The sequence below is a fragment of the Anguilla rostrata genome, chromosome 14, assembly GCF_018555375.3.
Source record: "Anguilla rostrata isolate EN2019 chromosome 14, ASM1855537v3, whole genome shotgun sequence".
Taxonomy (NCBI): Eukaryota; Metazoa; Chordata; class Actinopteri; order Anguilliformes; family Anguillidae; genus Anguilla; species Anguilla rostrata.
In genome coordinates, this window is record NC_057946.1 from 21,320,609 (window position 1) to 21,327,893 (window position 7,285).

Here is a 7,285-nt window from a genome sequence, read left to right on the forward strand (position 1 = left end):
TTGTCCTCAGGTTCTTTTGCTTGTTTATTTAAACTTTGCACAACTACATATCATAAACCCAATATATTTTTGCAAGCGCAAAGCTTGTTCCACACTGTATTGCAAACCATATACAGAAAATACAAGCCAAAAGAATTTAAATGTGTCAAGACAACCCCATTTGGAAACTAACATTTTTACATTCTTTGAATAATAAAAATAAATATGTTTAGTATATATTTTTTGTTTTTCGCTACTTCATATCCAAATCTCTTACTGGATAAAACATTTAAATACATATGGTATGTGCATATTGATATCATATCTGAAATTAAAATGGTGTGCCAGGCTAATCTCAGTCACACATTTCTCTTGGTAGCTGTTTTTTGGGTTTGGCAGTTAATCTGCTTTTAAAAGATGGCCTTAAGGAACATAAATTATGCACAAACTCTGTGTACCCATCAGGTGTCACATGGACATTTCCTGACATCATATGAGTCACATGAACGCTTCCAAAACAAGTTAAAAATTCCAGTTATAAGCCGCAATGTTCATGCACTGATCATCAAAGTGAGGTGAGCTCTTTCTAAAGTCTGTTTGATGTCATCCAAAATTATGCAAAGCATCCCCAGCAATCAATATGAGATGACTAGCAAAGGATTGGGAGGTGGTAGGGCAGAGGGGATACGGGAGAGGGATTGGATTGGGTTGGATTGGGTTAAAGAGAAACACACAGTTTTAGTGTGTCAAATGAGATTGCATTGCATCACAGATAATAATCATTCCCCCCGAGTGGCATTTGATTGCTTTAAAATGATACAATATCGAAAAGTAAATATTAAATTGAGCATTAAAAATGCATTGCACTTTGATGGTTGCACAGGCGCACTGTTGACTCAGGCTATCAAGCTATCAAACAGTTTAAAAATAAAAGGAATCATCATTGACCACTGTTTACGGTTCATTCTGGGTAATATAATCATGCTTGCAATATAGTAGATGTCAGTGATGAGGTAATGATGAAAGAACTTTGCCCCTGTTTGTTTTCCTTCAACCTACTGTCAGTTTGCTAGCAAATCATTGTGAATCCATTGTGAGATTGTAACTAAGATGCAATATATTTAGTATCTCAGGAGAATAGAGAGATGCCCAGGTAAGCTTTGTTGTCAATTACTTTTTCCAGCACGTATAAATGACCAATGCATTAATGTATACATTATTAAGTAATTAATTAATTGTACAAGGTTGATTTAATAAAAATAAAAAAGTAAAATATACCAAGGAATATTTATTCTGCTGAGATTGCCTTTTAATCTTATAATCAAAGCTAATTTTATAAAAGGAATAATAAAACAGATTTATTGTTATGCCTTGCTGTATATTGCAAAGATCTTTTAGATTTTGTTTTTTTATTAGGGGTATAACATTTTGAGGAATCATATTTATAAATGTTTAAATATATAATCCTTCTTTTTAGTATTATGAACTATTCTTACAACTAATGCCACTTCCTGTTTGAGTAGCATGGATGAATAATGTATGCTTTGTTTTAAGTGTTGAATTTCCTGTAACTCAGTTTTTGGCTCGTTCTGTTCAGTGCAATACAACAGTTCAGTGCCATCGCGTTCGGTGGTCTTTCAGCCATAATGGAGGTGCAAGAGGCCAGGTCAAAGGTCAAGGGTCAGGTGGAAACTGAGGTACTTTATACGATCCTACTGCACATGATATGCAAGGGGATAAGTATTATCCTTAGTGAAAATAACCCTTCAAAATGCTTAAGCAAAAGAACAATCCATGGCAAAATACACAAGGGTTTTAAATGGATTGAGGATTAAAGCACTGTAATTGTGCAAGGCAAACCTGACACATCTGGGCATAATTAATAAATTAAAGTTGAGATAAAATCAGGGACTGATGGATTAACATAAAACCTGCTGAACAGGTACTGCAATTAAAAGTGTTGTGTAACATAAAGTCTGAATCTAGTATTGTGTGGAGAGAAGTACCCGGCGAAACACATTTTACACATTATTATTATTATTATTATTATTATTATTAGTAGTAGTAGTATTGTTGTTGTTGTTCTTATTATCCAAAAAAACAAGGGGGAAATGAATTAATTAAAGAAAGAATAGGCAGATAGTATGTTGCATTTTTATGATGCAGTAAATATATATTTTACTATACAGCTCACTCAAAATTGTTGTTGTGTTCTAAATGCATTGTTAAATCAAATTTAACAAAGCTCAATATGAGTCCAATTGGGGTCGAACTCTGTTATAGTTAATTTTGATTTTACACTGAACATTTTTACCATGTATCCATTGTAGTCAATGTTGTTCAACAACTGGAAACTGAGCAATTATAAAAATGGTTTATGGAATTACTTTTTGTGTATGTGATATAAAGTGTGTGTGTGTGTGTGTGTTACGTACACACACGCACACACACACACACATATATATATCATAAAAGTTAGATTTAGAAATTTACATGGGAGACTGTCCCCAGATATGGTAATTCTTTAAGTCAGATGGCGAAAGATGACCTTCGACCTCGAATGACCCTTCGCTCTTGTTTTCCGATGTTATATTGATGGTCCATGCCTGTATGGTGTTAAGGCGTCCTCGGAGATTTGCATCTGTACAGACATTTTTGAAGAACCAAGAACTAAGGTCATATGAACCAAATGCTAATTGTGTCATACATGTGACGTCTATGGTTCAGTACTGAGCAACAGGCATTAAAACTACAGTCCGTACTTCAGGGCGATAAATTATATAAACGCGGCTTAACGTTTTCAACAAAAGAACATTCATGTCAATTCGCTGTTAAAATGTTAAACCCTCGTACCTATACCTTAAAGGCACGGGTGTTTCATTGAAATATGATTAGATAGAACGACGAAGCGGCTGCAAATCTTGGCATAAATATGCGTAATATTTGAAATATTATCAGACCCCTGTTTGTAGACAAACTATGTCGCATAGCAAATGTGATTGAAGGGTGTAGCTGCTATTGTTACTGCTGCTGTTTCTATCACTAACTTCTGCTATCATTAGAATAATGAGGTCGAAAAGGTGAATATTATTAAAGTTGTGAGGCTGTATTATTTATCAAGACCCTATTTGTACTTGAAATTTAAAATTGGTGGAATGTAAAAAGACAAAATTCCCCAGTAGGCCTATTTCATTACAATCTTCCTTTCTGTGCATGTTGCCATTGAAAGTCGATTTCACATCCTGCTTTAATCTTCATTTGAGGTTAGAACGAGAGATGTTCCTTTATCTTTCCTCTGAAAACGGCAATGCTGGCAGAGAACTTTCATTTTACTCACGTGGATTCACATTAGTGATGCATCAGTGAATTGCGCGAGCTCGCACACACACACACACACACACACACACACACACACACTAATTGGTAGAATCAGATATAAGAGTTGTCTCATGATAAATTCCAACTTCTAAAAAAACCTTCTGAAAGGTCCAGCTACCGGGATGCTTAATTGTGGCTGTCTTACACATCAATCAATAATTAAATCAAATGTTATGATTAAAAGCCTGCGCGTCGGTGGGCATTAAATAATCATGTTGTATTGATAAGACTCCATCTTTTAGTCTCCAAGAGAGATTTCTTAACCACTCGTCTTACAGAGTCTTGTCTGTCATGGTATTTAGAATCAGCCACGTGCAACATTTACTACATATAAAAACTTCTTTATTTTCTGTTTCATTCCTCTTTCAGTATTACCAATGTTAAATCGTTTAAAATGCTGCTTACTTTTACTCTAAGCTGTAGTTCATCTTTGTCAATTGATATATCTTCATGTACATGCAATAACAGTTCTTATATTTATTATAATTCTTGATAACTACTTTATTATTAAGTCTGAGCTATAGTTGAATGACAATTTTCAAAACAGACACCAGTTGCATGAAATAATTTTTTGTTCAAAAACGAAATATTAGTTGTAAAGGTTTTTCTCGACATCATCACTTTTCAAAAAAGAACCAATGTTATTTAAGCCCACATGTATTCTGCATATTTATTCTTGTTGCGCGTTTTACATGCCATTTAATGTTGCAATCTCAAAGTAAACCCATGAATTACCTGATTTATTTATTCACACGTAATCAACGAAAAGCTTTCAATTCATGAATAAGTGATACTATATGTATTATAACTTATCACAATAATTTATGTATTGTTCAGTATAAACCATAGCGCCAACATACACATCGTATCTGACCAGATATGTGCTTTATTTTCAATTTATTTTAATATAACTGTAGCGTATACTAGTTAGCCAACTAGTTGGCCAACTTGAAGTCATGTTATGACTTTAGTCGGTTGACTAAATCGACTGTCCACACAATAAAAAATAAAATAAATACATTTTAAAAACATGCATAAATTCTCACATTTGAAAAGAATTTGTCTATAGTCAGGGATTAAGCACTGCCACCCAAACAGCAGTGGGCAGATTCTTGAGTTGAATGCGTTCCTTTCACGATCAAGTAAAACGTCTTTTGTGTGGATAATAAAAACGGATTTCACGCATAACTCACTTCCAACAATAGGGCCACACGCCAAATTTTGAAAAAGAGCGCAGACAGTATCATCACCCAGGCAATGTCGAAATAAAGTATGGTATGACGAGAATAACAATGCTGTAGTAGGCTACAATGGAATTTCAAAGAGCACTTGCTCCCTCCTTTTCTTCCGAAATTAACTTAAATGTCTTTATGATGAGGTTTTTAACCTAGACAACCTGGAGTTTCCTCTCGCTGTCATTAAAGTCGGAATGAAACCCCCGTTGATTGTGCGGAGCTGATTTGTGTTTGAAAAAGAACGAAAAAGAGGGGACGCACATGCCGCAAAAAACTTTGCTTATGCTTGGCAGGACTTCTAATCGCTTTCCTGAACGGTGCGGATATAAATATCATGTTTATTTACGGAGAAATAACTTTTCCTCGAAATGTACATCAGTAACTACTTCTATAAAGTGTGTATGAAAGTTTTTTTTTTCGAAGACAACAACAGCATAATAATAATAATAATAATAATAATAATAATAATAATATAATAATAGCCTACTACTACTACTACTACTACTACTAATAATAATAATAATAATTTATAATCATTATTATAACAATGTTAAACGTGGAAATACACTTCAAGACACAGCAGCATGAGCAAGTAGTCTGTTTATATGTTCACTGAGGGTGAGAGGCAGGCGTTCCCAGCTTGCAGTTTTAGGGCTGAAGTTCAGTACTTATAACTGGTCAATGACTGCTCCCCACCTCTCAAAAGCCGATCTGTAAGGATTACACTCGTCAAAATAATGGGCTAACTGCTCTTAAAACCTCACCGTACTACTCAATCCGACAGCACCGAGAATCATATTATCTACTTAAAAGTGTTTCCTCTCTATAAAACGTTCATTCTATGCTTCTTAGACTAATGTCACTTGTAAACAGTAGTTTACCCCTAAACACTTTATCATACAGGTATTAGTCGTTTAAATGTTCTACCACTGTCTTGAATTCAACAATTGTGTCTATCATGCATGTTAACCAATGCAGACACTGCATTTGGCCTTATACCGGGCACGCCAGGCCTACTGATTTTACTTTAGATCAAGTTCCATAAATGCGGTGGATGCGGTTTTGTTTCTTTTAGAGAACTAAATAATTAAACAAAAATATTTACCCAATTTATTCGTAATCTTTTTCTGAGCGTGCATCGGTATTAGTGCATGAATTCGTACGAATAACCGACATAGCAGCTGTATTTCACTATGCTATCACAATGCTCTCAAAACGCGGATACACTGGCCTAAAGCGTTCGTGCTTCGTCATGCAAACGTTATCTCCTCGCAATCACTCAAAGAAAAAAAAACCTTAATTGCATCTTTTTTTCTGTCGGGGTAAACGACTATGATGTAAAATGACAAAGGAATGTCGGGTACTTACCACAGACCATGTAGATACTGTAACTGGCAAAAGACTTAGAAGATCTTGGCGTAAGGACAGATGCAACGCAAAGCTAAAACTGATTGCCAGTAACGCTATAGATTAGCATGGGGTCCACAGCACAATGATACTGATCAATACCTCTGCACTTACATAGCAGATGGCTTGGGAGAGGACAAAAAAATGAAAGAAAAAAAGAAAAACGTGTCCCAATCGACCCACTGTTAGGCAGGCCTCCCCAATCTTTTCCTTTTAGTCAAAACTACAGTTTATAAACTTAAAAGTGGCCCAAGATTCAGCCTGTGCAATTATCTCATTGGTTTTCCTTAAATGCAACAGCACATTATACGCTTTACAGGTTGTTTAACCATTGCTGCTACTGTGGTTGTTATTTCCCTCTGAGGTATTATGATTACAGTTAAGATGAACAATTTGTATGATGTATCTGTTTTATCCAAAGACCATTCAAGTTAATTTCTCAGAGCTCGTTCTCTAAGTGAGAGTAGACAGGCTACCTATACGTTCTTCATAGGGCCTACATGATGAACATCCTGGGCTTTTATACTTTGAATGCGTTTCATTTAAAATTATAATTTTGAATATCTGCCTAAATATTGCTCAGTCATATAAAATAGCAAGAAATGAAGAATTGTATTTACATATTAAATTAACATACAATATACCATTAACACTTATCTGAGATTTATTCATATATTGATATCTCACTGATAAGTGCATGTAACATACAAACTGAACTAATTCAAGAAAATTTTCAATGGCTGATCATGCACATTTATGAATAGCTTGACACCACATATCTCAGTTTGGAAATTGTTCAGGAAAACTGTAATCACACTATCAATAATTCTAAACACATTTTAACCTAACGTTTAACATAACAGCAAATCATAGTAATCAAATTAGTGTTGATATTATCAATGGCAACTTCGATATTGTCTATATCACAAATGTTGGGCGCAAAACTCGACAAGGACCAATTAATCGCGACGTCAGAGCCTGTTAGATGGTTTAATTTTACGGAAATCCTCCTTTGAAGATGGCTAGCTAAGGTTTTGTGTCCTAATTATAGACAAAAACTTAGCGAATGTTTCCTCGTTTGAATAAACGAGGAAGTACTGCAGGACCAAGACAATTCCCCAATTTGCGAGGTCTTCTCTTGACAGCTGAAAGTGTTTGGAAGCGGCCTTTTCGGCAAGAGACCCCCTGCTCCTCCTTTGACAGCTGATCAAAAGGAAAATAGGTCACGCTTCTTAGACTTCTGTCCTTCTGTCCTTAATTACAGTCTCTTTAAACAAAGGCAACAT